The sequence below is a fragment of the Canis aureus genome, chromosome 23, assembly GCF_053574225.1.
Source record: "Canis aureus isolate CA01 chromosome 23, VMU_Caureus_v.1.0, whole genome shotgun sequence".
In the NCBI taxonomy this organism is placed as follows: domain Eukaryota; kingdom Metazoa; phylum Chordata; class Mammalia; order Carnivora; family Canidae; genus Canis; species Canis aureus.
Window position 1 is genome coordinate 13894301 of NC_135633.1, and position 19130 is coordinate 13913430.

At 45.7% G+C, this 19130-nt stretch overlaps 1 protein-coding gene and 1 long non-coding RNA gene across 6 annotated transcripts in view; one reads left to right on the forward strand and one right to left on the reverse strand.

The window, feature by feature from the left end:
* Positions 1 to 19130, reverse strand: part of SPON1 (spondin 1) — a 251520-nt gene that overhangs the window by 63155 nt on the left and 169235 nt on the right. The window lies entirely within an intron of this gene.
* LOC144294626 (uncharacterized) lies at positions 10705 to 18987 on the forward strand. 4 transcript variants are annotated; one of them, XR_013361988.1, is made up of 4 exons: positions 10705 to 11779; positions 12240 to 12408; positions 12708 to 12792; positions 14483 to 18987. It is a non-coding gene; the product is annotated as an uncharacterized LOC144294626 (long non-coding RNA). The 4 variants fall into 4 exon arrangements; XR_013361991.1 differs by lacking the exon at positions 14483 to 18987 and adding an exon at positions 13230 to 14351; XR_013361992.1 differs by lacking the exon at positions 12708 to 12792 and having other exon boundaries at positions 10709 to 11779.

Here is a 19130-nt window from a genome sequence, read left to right on the forward strand (position 1 = left end):
AAGAATCCTTATTCTAGATCCCATTTTCTAATGTCCACACTCACACCAGCCTTTCTGCAGCCTCTGTACGCCGCTGACCCTGGCCCCACCGCGCACTAAGACCTGCACGTTCTTTTTCTGCCCAGTGCTGTTCTCCGATCTTGTAACTGTGCTGTTGTTTCGGGGCCCAAGTGTGGGGCCTGACATTTCACCCTCCACCACAAGGCAGTGTGCTCACGGGGTTGGACCTGACCTGCCGTGGGAAGAAATCCACAGTATTCTAGGCTTTTTGATTATGGGATTTTGCTGTCTTCTCTTTATCGATGCCAGCTTTTGCCCTCCGACTCCAGGCTTCTCCCAGTCATTTATGTCTTCCCCGTGAATATCCGCACTTTTTCGGTTCATAAATAACTTTCATCATTGTGTGGGAGAGCGGAAAGCCGGACACTTTTATCACAAGGCGTCTCCACCTCTCTGTGAGTGAATGGAAACGACTTCATTAAGGGCTTGCAAAGCGATTCATCAGGGACCGCCGCTGTTTGAACTTCGCATGGCATCCAGGGGAAGTGGAATTTAGAACTTGAGTGTGAATCTCTATATTATCATAATTTTATTTATTTATTTTTTATTTATTTATGATAGGCACACAGTGAGAGAGAGAGAGGCAGAGACACAGGCAGAGGGAGAAGCAGGCTCCATGCACCGGGAGCCCGACGTGGGATTCGATCCTGGGTCTCCAAGATCGCGCCCTGGGCCAAAGGCAGGCGCCAAACCGCTGTGCCACCCAGGGATCCCTATTATCATAATTTTAAAGAGGGCAGAGTACACATTAAAAATTTTTATTTATTTATTTATTTATTTATTTATTTATTTATTTATTTATTTAGGGTGGGGAGGAGCCCAGGGGGAGGGAGAGGAAGAGGGAAAAGAATTCTAAGCAGATGCTGTGCTGCGTGCAGAGCCTGACCCCACCACCCAGAGATCACGACCTGAGCTGAAGCCAAGAGCTGGATGCTTAATCGACTGAGCACAGCCCCCCGCCCTGGGTGCCCCTGAGCACACACTTCTGAAAAAGGTACTACTTCTAGCTACTTCGTTGGCACCACGTGGTGAGGCGGCTGTACCAAATGATGACCTGTACAGCAAGCACCAACTAATTTCCACCCCTGAAGTCATTTCAGCGTCTCAGTGACCTTGGCTGGTGAGGACTGTTCTGTAAACATCCTACACAGACTGCCCCCCTCTAGCATTTCTAATGATTCAAACATGCTTTCCTTTTTTTTTTTTTTTTCTTGGCCATTTATTAAGGAGAGAATAAGTATTTCTTTTAGGAGTACCTTTATTTTATTTTTATTTTTTATTTTTTTTTAGGAGTACCTTTAAATGTAGGGTTTCTTCTTGAAAAACTCAATACCTCAGTAAAAGACATCAACAAAACATTTCTCAGTCTAGAAAAATCGTTCAGGTCAGCGCTTTATCCTAGATAATTTTCAGAAGAATGCCTTTAAATGTAGGGTTTCTTCTTGAAAAACTCAATACCTCAGTAAAAGACATCAACAAAACATTTCTCAGTCTAGAAAAATCGTTCAGGTCAGCGCTTTATCCTAGATAATTTTCAGAAGATAATTTTCAGAAGAATTCTCTTTCATATTGTCGTTTATCCATCTTTTGTACAGTAGCCACATGCATTCTGCTCCAGTTTCAGAAGAATCAAACTTTCACTTTGATACCAACTAATTTATTCTGTAGCTAATTTAATGACTTTGTAATTAGCTCAGCAGAGCAGGAGAGGAGACAAAGCAAATATCTTTGCGATTGGTCGTTTGTGATGAGCTGAGTGAGGAAGCACGTGGGCATGTACTTCCTACGTGTGTGCGGTGGGCCTGGGTCCCCTTTAGCTGGGGCCCATCGCATTCTCCCTCTTGAGCTTTCGCTGTGGGCATTTTCCCGTTGAAATCTACCCTTAGGCTTTAAGCTGACCCTATAGCTGACATCTGCCATTCAAGTCAGTCACTAAGGAAGTTTAATTTGCATTTATTGCCAAAGGAGCTGAAGGGTCCTTAGGACTGTCGGGTGACTCAGTGACAGGCCCACAGGTACATGCTTCGGTACGACCCACGTCAAGAAGAATCCAGAGCATACCTCGGAGACTAAATCTTACACACGATGCGAAAGTTTCATTGGTATGTTCTGATTCACCAGTGGGAGGAGGGGGGGACCGGAAGACCAAACCCTGGAGGAGGGCAGGTGAAGCTCATCCTTAACCCAAAGGGCTGGAACCCTGGGCCTGAGCTGGCAAGTGCCAGTGCAGACTCGTTTCCTATAATCAGCCTCAATGAGCCTGAAGACATTTCTAGAGAAAGATGTTCCTTGGGCAAGCTGTGCAGCAGCTGGGCTCCCCGGGGCTCAATGGGGTCTTTTGGTTAATTGCCAACTTTTATTTATTTAGTTATTTATTTTTAGAAAGAGAACAGGGTCGGGGGGGGGGGGGGAAGAGAAACCCAAGCAGACTCCCCGCTGAGCCCAGAGCCTGATGTGGGGGTGGGGCTCCATCCTAGGTCCCTGAGGTCATGACCTGAGCCAAATCCAAGAGGTGACCGCTCATCCAAGTGAGCCAGGGGTTCAGGAAACTGCAGCCTTCTAGAAACACTGCTGGGGTCCTGCAGTGGCCAAAGAGCTCTGCAGGCCAGCAGGAAAGCCTGAGAGCCACTGATGGCCACTCTTACGAGTCTTCTGCAAGCACCCTGGGATGGGTGAGGCCTCACGGTGGGGCTGCCCTGCGGCGGGCATCCCTGGATATTGGAGGGGAGAGTCTAGACCGATGGTGTATTTCAGGATGTCCTCACAGAGAGAATAACAGTTTTCCACCAGGATATACATGCACTCGGAGACCCAGGTGGAGCCCGGGGTCAGGACAGGCCTTGAACTCCGACCCAGCTGAGACATTCCCACTTGCAGGCCTTGCCCGAGGGGCAGGACGATCCTGAACACCATCCCTCCTACTCACCTCCTTCCCACAGACACCAACCAAGTCCCCACCCGCCACTTACTGCTTCCCTTTTCTAAAGTTTGAGGTAGCACATGGCTTATCTTATGAGAAAATTTGTGCTCTGAGGGCAGGGTGGTGTTAGGTGGTGGGATCCCTAGCCAGCACTCCCTTGGGGCTTGTAGGCAACAGTGTGCCAGCCCCACCTGTCTGGGGAAGAACGGGGAGAGGAAGGCGGAGAATGAAGAACCTCCTCCCCCAGCATCTCACAGAGCAGCCACACTGAATGCAAGTTCACTTAAAATAAACTTGAAGGTCACTTCAAGTGAAATGAATTACGACCCCCTTTATTTTTGGGTCAAGCAAGGCTCAACACCCTCAGAAGCCTTGGAGCAGGATGCTATGTAGGCATGTATGTATTTTTCCTGCAATGCCTTCTGGGTCTTGCCCATGTCCACAGGCTATCACTGATGAAGTTCAGGGTATGATGCCTTTGAGACTGGGGTCGTGTGGCAATGGAGGTGAGGCCCCATCTTCCCTCCCAAGGAGGCCCTGTCCTTGCAGAGTCATCCTGACCCACCCGTCAGCCTTCCTGCCAACCCTTCTAGGCTCTTGGAATCTCAGGCTGACCCTGCTCTGCCCTTGTTCTTGGGCTCACCTGTTGCGGACACTGCTTTTTACCTCTGGGCTTGTGGCACTGGTACCACAAAAATATTTCTCCAGCGGCTGACCTCAATTGTATCCAATTTGTGGCTTCATTATTTACTTTTGGAGCTAAGACTCCATAGACTTGCTCTGCTGGGGCACCAGCTTAACTTTCTCTTTCATATTGTCGTTTATCCATCTTTTGTACAGTAGCCACATGCATTCTGCTCCAGTTTCTTCAAATGCGCACAGCCAGTTGGTGGGAAATACCAATTTGGACGCCTTCACTTTACTTTGAGAATTCCTCCAGACTTGTCTCTCTGAATATTCTTCGCTCACTAGCATCTCTGGTTTGAATCTTTACCTTGGCTCTGGATTTTCATTTTATTCCTTGGCTTGGATTATTGGCCTTAATCTCTCTCTCTCTCTCTCTCTCTCTTTTTTTTTTTTTTTTATTGAGGTGTAAGTGACATATAACATTAGTTTCAGGTATACAACTTAATGTCTCAGTATCTATATACATTGTGAAATGATCATCTCAATAAGTCTACTTAATAGTCTAGTCTCTATACATAGATATGAAAAGATGTTTTTCTTCTGCTGAGAATTTTTAAGATCTACTCTCTTAGCAACTTTCAGATATGCAACACAATATTATTACCTATAGTCGTCATACTGTGGATTACATCCCCATGACTTATTTTATAACTGTAAGTTTCTAACTTTTTACCCTCTTCATCCATTCCCTTTTGAACCCCCTTTCTCCAACCTCTGGCAAAGACCAGTCTGTTCTCTGCGTCTATGAGCTTGTTTTTTGTTGTTGTTGTTTTGTTTTTAGATTTAGATTGCACATATAAATGATATCGTATGGTATTCTCTAACTCACTCCACTTAGCATAACGCCCTCATTATGCCTTCATAGTGACCTTGATCTCGATGCTGGGTCCCTTCTGGGCACAACTTCTAGTTCTATTTGCTCCCCAAACACTGAATCCTCTGAGGAGAGGTATCTTACTCTTTGTCCTTGGAGCACATGGCCTGGCTGGGCCTGTGGTTTGCTTGACCCCATTCAAGTTTGTGTGTGTGACTTGGAGGAGGGGTGTGGTGTGGAAAATATCTGCACGACAGTGTACAAAAGGCCTTCACTGTCACCTTTCTGCTCAAGTCCACTCTCTGCCCCTCTAAGATGCTGGCCTATCATAAAGCACACGAACAAAGCAGGCTGGAATCCATTCTTTCCTGCTTCCCTTTGTATATTTAAAGACGAGAGAATGTACCTCTACCTTCATGCACAATGAAATCCCTAAAACGTTGAACCAGCAACTGACTTACGGTATTCATTTATTCAATAAATATTATAGTCCATCTATTATGTGCAGAGAAGGTGTTGGGACATAATGAATAAGAGAAAGGGCTAGCAGGGTCCCAGATAAGAGAAGTTTCCATTTTCAGCAAACAAAACCCCCAAAATCCAACTCCTTAGTGATACCTTCCCTTTTACCTTCCATTTGCTACCAACATTTTCTCCACATTGCTACCTACCAGGGTCCCAAGTAAGAGACGGCTTCAGTTTCAGTACACTAAAAGAAACGTATAGCTCCCTAATGACATCTTGTCTTTCACCCACAATTTGCTACCAACATTTTCAACACATGTTGTTGTTTTCCTTCAGAACGAAACACATGGTTGACTGGCTTAAGTCCAATGACTATCTGAGGCTAATGCTCTTCTGTTTTCAACAACTTCATAATTTCTTTTGTTTTCTCAAGCATATTATGAGCTTTTGAGACCTATGCTTCTTATGACTTGTTCTATTGCTTTACTACTCTTTTTACTAAGCCAATCAGGGTAACAGACAATAAAATCCTCAAATAGTTATGCAAACACTGCTGTACAAACTGTGGAGATGGCTGGCATTTGGTGTTCAAAGGCAGTTTAGGGGTCAGTGTTTAACGTATGACAGCGAAGGTTATTTGAAACTTGAATATACAAAACCTACAGGACCGCTTGGCTCCTGAATGCCTCTTGTCTGACCATGATGACTTTCGTAATCGGCATCATTTTGGCAAAAAGTCTATTTCCAGCTGTTTCAAGTCACAGATGTACTGTTTTCTAAATTGTTCTAAAAATATGTACAGGCTGTTTTCTTAAGTTTTAAATCAGAGTTCTCTTGATAGATTTTTGCTTTGATTTGGAATCTTTTGGCTCAGGACTGTTTGTGAGAGTGAACGGGATGCTAACTTACCCTGAAAGAAAATTTCTGGAGCCGGAAAGTCACGCAGCCCATGCTGTTCCTCCCTTTCCTTTTATTATTTCACAATGTGTGCCCAGTCCCGAAAGTTCGTGAAAAACAAGATGTCCCCGAGTGTTTTAGTGTATGAGGAGGGAAGAGAGAAATGACTCTACATCAAAGGAGTCCTATTTGAGGAGGTGGGAGTGGGAAGATGTGCGGGAAAGGAGGGAAGCTCAGGTGTAAGGTTATAAATTAGGGAGGAAATCGACACGGTCAATGCACTGTTGATAAACTTCATCTACGAGCTCTTCCTAGCAGAGACTGGTTCTTAGTTGTCCAAGTTCTGTGTCTTTAGGGGCCACTTGGTACAGGAATTGGATTTGCAGCCCAGGGCTACTGTGGACCATTTGAGGCAGATTGGGGAGAAATAGGATCATCTCTAGAAGAGAGCTAAGCCTCGGAAGCCTGGTAGGGCATGCAGGAGGATTGATTTGTGAGAGGTGGCCTGGAATAGTGGGCGGAATAAGAGCTTTGGAGCCAGTGGGCCTGTGTTCAAATCCCAGCTGTACTGCTTGGACTCTGACTTTGGACAAGTGAGTTGCTCATCTACTCTGAGCCTCAGGGGTGTGTCAGTTGTCAAATGGAGATGATAACAGTACCGAGCTCATCTTGGGGTTATCGGAGTCAACATGACAATGCGTGCCAGAAATCCAGCACAGCATCGGCTGCCTTAGCTAATGTTCAAAATCGTGGGACTAATGAGTATGGCGTCATCCTCATTCTCCAAGAAATGTCTGATGATACAGAGAGATAGACAGCTTTGTTTAGATACATTTAAGGGAAAGCTGGGAAGGACACCTTACACCAGGCTGGTAAGGATAGTTAGCACCTCCGGGTGTTAGAAGGTGGGATAGGAAAGGGAAGATGTTCAGTGTTTTCTTTATACACTAAGTAGTGGGATTGTCAGTGCTTTTTTCTTTTTTGTTTTCTGGTATTATGTAAATAAGAAATGGGAAAAAGGAAGGATAAGGGAGGAAGGAAAAAGAAAGGAAGGAGGGAGGGAGGAAGGATGAAAATAAGGAGCAAGGAAGGAAATTAGAAGGAAGGGAGGGAGATGGTTCGGCATTTGCAGTGCTCACTACAGGGCTCCTGGCACGCAGCAGGTACTGAGTAAATGTTGAGTTGAAATACTGATTGATTATTGTTCATCCCGTAAAACAACATTAAAGAAAAGATGACTATTCTGTTTATTTTTACAAACATGGCCGTAAACCATGCAGCAATTGCACGAGGCCGGTGCCCTAGGCTTCTGGGAGCAAGGGAAGAATGGGGACCTGGGCAGCTTGTTCTGTGCTCTGCTGAGGAGGCTCACAGAAGGTTCCACCACACGGTGAACCTGGGCCACTCTAGGTCCAGATGCTGGAGCTGCCAGGAAAAGCCCAGTTGTGAATTGCCCTTAGGGTCGACAGCGTCGAAGCCAAATGCTACCCAGTGCCTGCCAAAGCTGAGAAATTGCAAAAAGCACACAATTACACAAACTCAAGAGAAACCACATGCTCTTCCTCCTAGATGTTATCAAAAGAAGTTCCAGCTTCCAAGATAAAGGCAGATCAAGTGGTTCTACTGAGCTCTCCTTTTGACCAATGAAGTGCCTGTCTGTTTTTTTTTTTTAACTTCATGGATGCCAGCTTTGAAATGATGTGATCGAATGACATTTCAGCCCTGTCTTGAGGGATTTCACAAAGTATTCAAGGCTTTAAGACTCAGAGTCTAAGTGTCAATGGGCTTCTGAGTAACCTTTAACATCCAAGTTAATCTTCTCCCCCTTTTATTAAGTGTATTTGGATGAATAATTTTTGGACACTTGAAAAATATGCTAACTTAGAAGGACACATGAGCTGTGCTGGAAATTATGGAAAAGAGGTTGCAAGTGGGCAAACAGCAGGGATGTGAGGTGGAGAAGGGGCAGGGCCGAGGAACATGCATTTGCAAAGCAGCCCTGGGAAATAGAGAGAGCAGAGCCAGGGGGCCCCGGTCGTGGAGAGCAGCTCTGTGTCTGTAGGAAAAGGAGCTGAGGTGTGAAGCCACAGAAGGGCTGGGACAGCTGGGTGAGAAGCCTAAGCTGTGCGTGGTGGCTCTGGCATGAAGCCCCCATGGTGGTGCCCAGATGGCAGGACACTGGCAGACAGGGGGCTAGAACTGCTGGTCTGTGGGCCTTGCAGGGAAGCCCTGCAGAGAAGAAGGGTTGGTTAATAAGCTGAGGAAAAGATTATGCTTGATCCTTGACCGATTGACCTTACCCAATCTAAAACATGGCTATGAGCTCTGTATTTAGGAAGGAAGGGAGGGAGATGGTCCGATTTAAAAGCATTTTCAGAGCATCAGCATAATGCAGAAGCATCTGTTCCTGGACGCTCAGGTTGCTTCTAATTTTTCACTGTAGCAAGCCGTTCGTGCAGAGAAACTCTTTGTGCATTATGCTCTTCCTGTATTGAGGACAATTTCCTAAGAATAGATTCCGAGAAGTGGAACAAGTGGGTCAAAGGATATGAACATTTTTATGTGTCTTAATACACAGTGGAAAGCATTTGGAAAGCCAAATTGCTTTCCAAAGGGTTGGTTGAACCCAATCACTTTTATTTCAAACAAGATTTTATGGGTGATTATGCAGGGCTTTTAATGAGATGTTTGGCTAAGAAATGATAGTATAAAAACTGACGTTTATTCTGTGCTAATCACAGCCCCTTTCTATCCACTGTCTTATTTAATCCTCGCAACAACCCTGTGAGGCAGATAGCATTATCCCCATTTGACAGATGAGGACACAAGCTCAGAGAGATTAAATATTTTCCCAAGGCCATGTGGTTAGGTAAGCGGCTGAGCCACTCTGAACTCAGGCCTGTCTGGCCACTGCCCAGAAGCTTAGTGCCTGAAGCTTCTCTCCCAATTGTGCTGTCTCTAGGGGTTTCAAAAACACAATCCAAGACACACGGATACACCTGAGATTCATTCGGGGGAGTCCAAAGGGCTATGAAGCTAGAAGCTGATTCTCTACAGATACCCCAACACTGGTGTGAAGACATTTATTTCAGGAGAAATGCATTTTATTTCAAAGTAGAATGGGTTGATTCTTTATTATTGTAGTCTATCTCCACCACCATTATCTTAATTCAGGCCCTTTTCACTTTTCCTTGGACCACAAAATAGGCTGTAAATTGTTGCCTCTTCCTGCAGCCTCCCCACAGCCCAGGATGGAACATACAGGATAATCCTGAACTGGGTCCCAGTTTTCTTTTTCTGAGAACATGGGTTTTGACTATATTATTTCCTATGATTATCATGATCCTGAAACCTTCAGGGGCTGGGAATTATCATTAGGATCAAATACAAATGTTGGTGTTGAGAGTCCTTTAGGACGCCAAACCAACCATTCATTCCATTTTGAATTCCTATCTGTGCCATGTCCTTGGTACTCAGGGGCATGGAGCAGGATGGCAGCACGAGGTAGGGCCTAGGTTTCCAAAGACTGACTATAGTGAGACATCCTATCAAGGGTGACCAAAGAGGAAAGAACCAATGGGGCACATTTAGACAATAGGGTGCTCCCCGTGACTGGGAATCATGCTATGGGGTCAACAGCTTGGGGATTAAATCCCAAATCTATCACTTATAGGTGATATCACCTTGGGCCCTGACATCTCAAACATCAATTTCCTCAACTGCAAAATGGAGGTAGGAACAGCAGTATCTCACGGGGTTTTTTTGAGAATTAAAGACGATAGGATATTTGAAGCATTTAGCACACAAAGGCCTAGGTAAGTGTTAGTTTTAATGCTACAGGTTTGAGTCGGAATTAAGTAAATCTCTGAGGTCAGACATTAGAATTGGGTTTTCAGGGCCTGAGCAGGGGTATAAACGGAAAGTGTAGGCAAGGTTACAGGTCTAGCTGAGCTGGAACAGCAAAGGGTGCTGGTAGGGAACAAGAAAGACAGGGTGTTGGGTAAAAGACATGCCAGGCTTGAAGAGTGTGGAGCTTATTATTCACTTGGTTAGAGCCTGTGGCGTAGGTGTGTTGGGCTTGTTTGAAGGTGTAAAGTCAGAGCAAACATTGTTCACAACTTCCCTCTCTATCCATGCTCCCTAGACTCTGCCTACTGTCAAGCTCACACCCCTCTGCCCCTTTCCCCCAAGTATCCCATTGCCTTTCTGTCCACCCACCTCCATTTAACTTATCTTACATATACCTAGAATGCCTCCCCTCCCCCCCCACCATCGACCCAAATCCCATCTGTCCTACAAGACCCAGAACAAATCTCTACTATCTACTATTCTATCCAGCCTCTCTGGAGCCTCATTCCATCCCTCCCCCACCAGCTAGAGCTGAGCCTTCTCTTGTTCATATTCTTCTGGCAATTATTCTTCTCACAATTCACTTGGCAATTAATCACATACTGTCTTGTGATGCATTTACTGTTGTTGGCTTAAACAGATAAAAATATCTCCTATGCCTGTTTAACTTGTCACATGTGTCTGGCTTGCCTTTCTCTAGGGGAGTCCAAAGGACAAGCCAGCAATCACTAACAGGGGAGAGCTCCTTTCAGAAAAAAAAAAATAAAAAAAAAAAATAACAACAAGGCCCATATGCTTTTCAAACTCATTTTGCATGTATTATTTCATTCGACACTCATGCAACCTGGGAGGGGGGTGCGTACTATTATTCGGACTTACTCCCCAGCTCAATAATCTTTATCGATTATGAGATCAGATGCAAAATCTGGCATCGAAAGGCCCCCTAGTCAGGTCAGATCAGTTGGACTAATGCAAAGAATCAGAACTCTTTGCAACGTGAACGTCGACTCTGATGTAAGGAAACGGTCTGATGAGGAAGCAGGTTGATCAGCCTGGAGCCAGCTGCAGATGGTCAGAAAGCACAGAACCCCACACAGACACAGGTGGACTGGGGAGGTCCAGCGTGGGTCTACTCAGCCGGCCTAGGCCAAGCGCCCTTGGGAGGGACATAGTCCTCATGCACCTTCACTCTGGAGTGCCCTCTGTTGGCTCTCGGTGGTGGCTGTGTACACATTAGAGCTCTGCGGTAAATTGCTGTAACTCCTTCTGCAGGGGGGGTTCAGGTTTTGCCTGCTGCTGCTACCCCTTTCTGTTGCAAGGAGTCTCTCCAGCTGTGGATAAGGAGTGTCACCCCCTTCGCTGGTTGGTCAGCATCCTGCTGTCTGTGATATGCAAGCAACAAAACACATTTTACCAGGGAATCCGTAGAGTGTCATCCTGCGTATGCGGCCCACCCCTGAAGCACAACATGCCTTCCACGACACCCGTTCTAGGGACGCAGTACCCACCGGCCTGACTGCCGTGGTACCACCATCTCCAATGACAATGCAAGCAAGGAAGAATGAGTGGAATCCCTAGACACCCAAAGCTCTAAATGCCACAGAGAGTTCAGTTAAAAGCGGTGGAGTGCGCGATTCACTCTGAAGCAAGCCCCTGGTCTGTTCCCATGATTCTTTCAGGAAAAGGGATACAAGAGTCCAGAGATGAGTTATGAGTCCAGCCAAGTCTGACTGAGGGAAGTCTCTTCTCTTTAGGGAAAGGGCACAGACATTGAACAAGTCAGGGCTGGTGCTCAAGGGAGGGAAAGCAGTCCAGAGAGATCCTGGAGGAGAGCAGACGGGGGCTATGCCATGGGCACAAGTGCCAACTGGACTCTGCAGCCAACAGCAAGGAACGATGGCTTTACTGCTTGGGAGAAAGTGGCCTTGCGGAGGGGCCTTCCGGACAGGCCCTGTGATGAGGAGGATGTGCGAGGCCACGTTCGCTTGATGGGAGTCCCTCAGCAACAGCGTGTGCTTCGCGCTGGCACCACCCTCGAATCGAAGTGGAAATGCCCCCGGGCTGCGAGAGCTGCCCGGGAGATCTGTGTGAGTCTCCAGGGGTTCCCTTCGTCATCTGGGGGAGCTGCTTGTGAAGGGGGCGAGGCAGAGTGGGCTGGTGGGAGGGTGGGTGTCCTGCAGCTGACCCCAGCCTATGGAGCGCTTGTCCTCCACGGGCTCTGAGTGCTGGGGGACGAGGGTCGTTGTCTCAGGGCTGGGGTGACGGGCCTGCAGCTACGCGCTGCGTTGACCAGAGCTGGCCGGACAAACAGGCCCACTGTCCTCTTCCATCGTCCGACCGGCTCTCAGGAACTCCTGGGGGCGGAGGGTCTTGGGGGCAGGGAAGGGCTGGCAGTGCCGGGCTGCAGGTGTGTGGCAGTGAGGGAATCCCCGGAGTTGTGGGGAGCACCCGGTCAGAGTCAGGGAGCACGAGCAGTGGGTCAGCCGTGGTTTGGGCCGTGACAGCCTTCGCACGCGTGTACAGTGTCCCCCTCGTCCGCCACCTCAGTTACCAGCGGTCCACCGGCGGCCAGAAGCAGATGACCCTCCTTCTGCTGTATCCCCAGAAGGGCAGTGGTAGCCTAACATTACGTCACGATGCCTACGTCATTCACCTCCCTGCATCTCATCACGCGGGCATTTGGTCATCTCGCATCACGCCACGAAGAAGAGGAAGGGTGCGTACAGGACAATAAGGCATTTTGAGACAGAGACCACATCTATGTAACTTTGATCACAGTGTTTTGTTATAATTGTTCTACTTTTTTGAGTTATTGTGAATCCCCTACTGTGCCTATTTTATAAATTAAACTCTATCACAGGTATATATGGAGAGGGAAAATCAGAGTATATATAGAGGTTGGGATTATCCGCATTCACACATTCATTGGGGGGGGGGGGTCTTGGAATGTTTCCCCTGCAGATAAGGGGGGCCTGCTGCACTCCCAAGGTGACGTTCACTTTCCCTACCTGGCAGGTGATGGCTCTCAACTTTTGCATGAGAGCAAGAAGCATTCTTTTAGCCTTTCTCTCAACTACCGTGACCATTTGATGCTTCAAAGGTAATAGCAATTAATGATGATTGTAACAGTTATGAGCCATTAATCCATCAATTAATAAATTAATCTCTTGCCTCATTCCACAAGAGATCTGAGGCGGGAGTTATTAGTGACATTTATCATGGTAACCAGGAGGAAATGATGATGGCCTCGCAAGGAGCCCAGACCAACGGTAATTGCAATCATGGCTGTAATAGCTGTAAGTTAGTAGATCGATGCCAAGTACAATGACTATTTGGAGAAAGAATTTATGTTAATAGATCAACGAGGAAGAGACTTGGAAGAGAGAATCTGTAAGCGAGCAGGGCTCACAGAGGTGGAAGATAGCCAGGGACTAAGACGGGCTGAAATAATTGTGAAGTGAAATGATTTTGTTGAGTGTTTCAATTCCGGGCAATGTGCTGGATGCTTTATATGACCCCATCCCATTCCATCCACAGATGAGCCTGCGCACCCCCTGCTTACAGATGGGAAAACTGAGTCACCAAGGGACCTGCAGATCCATTAAATCACCTCTGGAACCATGAACAACTTAACTCCTTCTCATGGTGTCATCTTCTTTTCCCTTTGGATCTCATTTACCCTAAGTCCCAAGGACGAGGTTTCACTTATGCTCTCTCTGACCTTCTTGTGGCATCAGCTGTGCGGTTTCAACCTCGCAGAAGGAAGGGAGAGGCCACCCAAGACCTCAGGAGACATTACCTATCACTTCTGTATAGTACCTCATCTGCAAGGGCCATCTACATTTATTACTACCTTTGATCCATACAACGAACTGTGAGGGGATGAGTATTATTATCATCCCTGTTTTATAGATGAGGACTCTGACGATCAGAGTGTAAAAGTGACTTCCCAAATTCCCAGGACTAGTAAGTGGCAAAGAGAGGCTGACGATTTAAATCTCGGCTCCACAATTTGCCAGCTGTGTGACCTTTACTTTACTTACCCTCTCTGAGCCAAAGTTTTCCCATCTGTAAGTGGAGATAATAAGGCAAGTTCACAGAGCTGTTATAGGCATTAAGCATCCTCCCCAGAACCTAGCAGATGGTGCCTAATAAATGTTCATTCCTTCCCTCTACCCTTCTTTCAATTCTAATGTTAGAGGCTGAGACAGAACAAACACTAACTATGATATTCAGAATAATAGGAGAGAAAACTTACAGGCTCTAATTAGATCTTAAAAACATTTCAACAATGGTGTCATATTAACCAGACGTTGTGTCTGCTAGCAATACTTAATGGTTCAAGTGGGATTTTGTGCAGTAAAGGGTCTATACCTCTAATTGCACAGAAAGTTGTGTTCCATGAACATTGCTAAGCAAAAGAGGGGGAAAAATAGCTCTTCTTCAGTTTCTTTTGCAAGGAACGCTGAGACAATCTAATTAGCATGCCTGGTGTCTCCAAAATTGAATTCAACCTAAGAGTATGCTATTAAAGGTTCCCACATTAGACAGGAAAGTAATTTGAAATGACTGAGCTATCTGCACAAACACCTTAATGTTACTCTAATGGGCCCAGAAAAAGGATGACATCAAATACAGTTAAAAGGAATTTAAGTTTAATTGCTGCCTAATAAAATTATTAGTACATTTTCCTAACCATAAAGCCATTTCACAGTCATGGGCAAGATTTTGCAGTTTGATAAACGATCAGACATAGCTCCTTGTTGATTTGGTGTATTCCCCCTTTGCAGACACATTGGCTTGGATGCTACCTGCTGGTGTCGCCACATCTAGACCCACCTGGGGGTTCAGCTCTTGCCAAGAGGAGCCAAAGGATGCAAAATTTGGCTGCCCTCTTGGCATCTGGAATGCCACCTTCCTGATGGAAACTGGAGTCCTAACTACTCTTCGGGGAGCAGCATCCCTTCTAAGGGCTCTGGAGTGTGTTGACATGGAAGGGTCCCCACTAGTCTATATGGTGCCTTTGTGAAAGGTAGAAAAGAGCCCCCTGAAGATGGCCAGATTAGAAAAAGGATTCCTCCAAGCTGGGGGCACTCAACTCGACAAGCAGAAACGAGACTGGATTCCAGCTTTTATTTGTGTCCTTTAGCTGGAGGCCAAAGTGTGTAACCACATATGATAGTTCAGAACAGTGAGGTCCCTGTTATTGGGGGCGTGGTAGGGTGACTACCTGCTAGGAATGTGATGGAGTGGTTTCTGGCATTGCATGAGAACTCGGTCTGGGTGATGGGCATTCAGAGGTTTTACCTAATGGCTGATAAACTGAGTGTTGATCTGGTGTAAAGATGAAGAGGCCAGGATGAGAACTTGGGCTTCTGATTCTCAGAGCGTGTCTCATTAGTCTTGCTGGGTTGTCTTCTACAGCTCCCTATGGAAAGATTTTCACTTGAAAGTGAGTAAGCTTCCCTCACATATGCCTATTCAAGTGTGATTTTTAAAAGATGAGTGAACTTGGGAGTGAATGAATAACTATCAGAAACAATAGCGCATGGAGATAAGGGGCCTAAGGGACAAACAGCAAGAGGTGTATAAGAGACTTTAAGGCGTTAGAGATTCCTCTACATTTCTAAGACTTAAGAGTGGAAGTATGGGAGTCAAAGCAGAACACAGGTGTTTCTATACCTTCCCACAGAGACTCATAGACACTTAAAAAAAAAAAAAAACACCATTTTTTGGCTTTCACGGTCTGCTCCTGGATAGAAACATCACATTTCCCAGACACCTCTGAATAGTTCTAATTTTATCCTGTTCAACATACTATTGTCTTTCTATTCGAAAGCAAGTAAGCCTTAAAAAATGCATAAATCTAAATTTGGTGTCATTTAAAATAATTTTATGGGAGTTACCATTAGAAAGAAATCTACAAATGAGGGGGAAAATCCTTCATCAGACAAGAAGTATCATTTTAGCAAATACAACAAAAGCCAGGAGAAGGGAGAAAGCTAACATGTACCGGACATACGCTGTGCCAAGTAGGTTTCATAAATCTTCTCGGTGTAGAGATTAGAAAACTGAGGTCCAGTTAAGTGGGGTCACACAGCTTCAACATGGAAGAGCTAGGTTTTGTTCCCAGATCTGTGTGACCACAAAGAAGCCCTTGGACCTTTTTCCATTCCACACTTATTTCCAGAAACAATCACTCATGTTCCAATCTGCTCTCATTTTCTCCATCCTGCCAAACCCCTTGAGGTCTTAATCCCTGCTAGGTTTTCTACTCAACTTGCCGTAAAACTTTTATAGGGGAGAAAGTTACAGCTTACTGCCTGGAAAGGTGGTTGGAGGAAATGGACAGACCCTGCCTGCTGCCTGACTTCCTGCCATCAGGCGGTGGAATCTGCATTGTCAAAAAGGGCTCCCAGCTGTTTAATGCTGAGCTCCAAAAAGACTCAACCACTATGGAAGTGGAAATGACCCATATTTCATCTCTTTGTAGTGGGAAAGCCATCTGGTATGGCTTTCTTCTCCATGTGCTAGTGGCCTTTATACTTAACTGTGTAGGAAATCTAGTTGAGAATTTTCTTCTATCTGAAATCAGCCTTTGGACAGAAACCATTTTTCCTCTGGAGTTTGTGTCTATGGGACGGGGGCATAACCTTAGTAATTTTTAGCTATAGGTACTTAGGGACAGCATGGGGCCATGTTTGGTTCCAACAACTGGTGCCTTGTCCAGGGCCCATGGCTAGGTCAGGGGACAAACCGAAGGGAAGTTTATTTCACTATGAAAATTCATCATCTGGCTCCTATCTAAAGAAAGATGTATTTATTCATTCATTCAAAGTATTAATTGGGCCCTGCTGTGTACCAGTTACTAGAGGAGAACACCAAGAAATCAAAGAAAATCAAGATAGGTGGCTTTTCTGCTTTTGAGAAGTTCAAGTGTTGTGGGAGTGGGGAGCAAATGTGTATCTCTCATGTGTTCATTCTTTCAACAGTAAGCACTTACTTGTGTCAGCTTCTGGAGTTACAAAAATAGAGAAGACATAGTCCTTGTGCCCAGGGACCTCTCCATCGATTCGAGGAGACAGATCATAATCACAGAAGAGTGCAGTAGATGTCAGGTCAGAGGCAAGACCAGGGCACTATGGGAGCAAACTAGAGAAGCATCGATTGTTGGGGCTAAGGGAAGACTTCTTAGAAGAGTGGAGGCCTTAGGATCTCAAGGAGTCAGCCAGGTGAAATCAGTAGGGGAGTGGGCATTGCGAGTAGAAGGAACTACAAGGGATGCCTGGGTGGCTCAGTGGTTTAGCTCCTATCTTCGGCTCAGGGCGTGATCCCAAGTCTTGGGATCGAGTCTCACAGTGGGCCCCCTGCACAGAGACTGCTTCTCCCTCTGCCTCTCTCTCTCTCTGTATGTCTCTCATGAATAAATAAATAAAATTGTTAAAAAAAAAAAAAAAGGAACTGCAAAGGCAAGGACAAAAATGGGGCTGGGAAAGAGCTCAACACATCTGTGGAAGTCCAATATCACCGAAGCATAGATGTGAGTGTTTGTGTAGCAAATACGGAGGGTGTAGTGAAGATGAAGGCCGAAGGCAGGCAGAGCCAGATTACAAAGGATTTTGTTTTGCGTGTTACATTGACCAACGTAAATTCATCTTGCAATTTCTTGAGGAACCTGTGAGAGATTTTTTTTTTTTTTTTTGAACCTGTGAGAGATTTTAAGTAAGGATGTAGGGTGACCAACTCATGCTGCTTTGCCCAGCAGTGCCCTGATTTTAAAACTCCAAGTGCCACATCCTGGGATCCCCTTCAGTTCTAGGCAAACTGGGATGGTTTATTACCCTAGAGGGGAGGGATAGGAGGGATCACTGTGGAAGCCTCATGGATATGCAAAGGAGGGGGGAAGACAAGAGGAGAGGCAGATCTAAAGAGACCGTTGCATTAATGAAGAAACCATGCATGAATCAAGGCATTTAGCAGTGAGGTCTAAGAAGAGGGAATGGACTGGAGACAAAGGACAAATGAATTTTATCACCTTTTACTTGGGCAGGGGTGGGAGGAAAGGATAGAGTCAAATCTGAATCCCTGTTTTCTGAAATCCTTTAGCATCATCAAGGAGATTTTAAAGTGCTACTGTTGGAGGTGTGAAACAGGAAAGTAATATCATGCCCCTTCTATGACCAGACATTATCCTGAGTGCATCCTATAAAGTATCTCATTTAGTTTGCATAATAACATGAACTAGGAGAATGTTAATTCTTCTCCAGTGTGCAGATGGGGAAATCAAGGCTCAGAGAGCCTAAGTAACTTGCCCAAGATCACACAGCACTCGCATTCCCTGTCAGATATGCCTCATCTAAGGCCTTCTCCCCCTTCCTATTAGCTGCCCCTGCCGCCCCCCCCGCCCCCCAACAACCACCCCCAGGGACCAGCAGAGGAAGCAGCAATTGAGCTGAGCTCTGCTGGAAGATACTATTTGTCCAAATGCAAAAGACAAGAAAAGGGAACAGCATGTGCCAGGACTCAAGGGTATGAATGAGTATGAAGTGTTCTGGAAAACCCCAAGAATGTCTCTGGTTCTCTGGTTTAAACAATAAATAAATACGTATGCATGTCAGGGTTAATTATTCTTGACCCTTTTATGCAGAACATCTGCAATGATGGCGAGATGCTGTCTCCTATCTTGACCCACTCAACGCATTTCAATTGCCCAAGTAAAATAAACAAAAATAAACCGAATGCTGCTTTCTTCACGGCTTCCAATCTGCTTGCAAATCCCAATGGCTTGCCAATATTTCCCAACACAGAGCCGGCTGAGTTGTGGCGCAATGAGAAAGGAGATCTGTGTCAGTAGAGACCACCGTACCCTGGATTTTATTTTCCTTTCAGGAAGTCTTTTGTTTCAGGACACTGAGCAGGGGTGAAAGTGCTACACTCTTGTAGATGTAATTAAAATGGAAGCGCTTCCCTCTTCCTCCGTTGACTCAAGTCATTGAAATTAATCATCACTGGGCCAGTCTACAGGCTGCCACGGTCTCTATAGGAAATGCATCTCGAGGTGTCTGCAGCAGCAGCTGCAATTAAAACCTATTGAGCGATGGGATAAAATGAACCAGACGCTTGTCACTATAGCAAAGACACTGGGGAATTGAAGGACATGTAATTAACAGATAAGTTGAAATGGGGCCGGGGGCTTCATGTAGATTGACACTTTAGTGCTTTCTTACAGGAACCATCTGATGGTAAGAAATTACTTTATTAACTCTAGCCATGATTTATTTAGGCATTTATTGTATTTACCACCAACTTCACATGTATGATAGTTCGGTCTCGGAAATACCCCTTCTCATTTCCTTGCAGGGTATGTTAACCATTGAGCAAAGAAACAAACGAGTGGGGGTGGGAATTGGTCATAAGATGAGACCAAGTTTGTGTAGC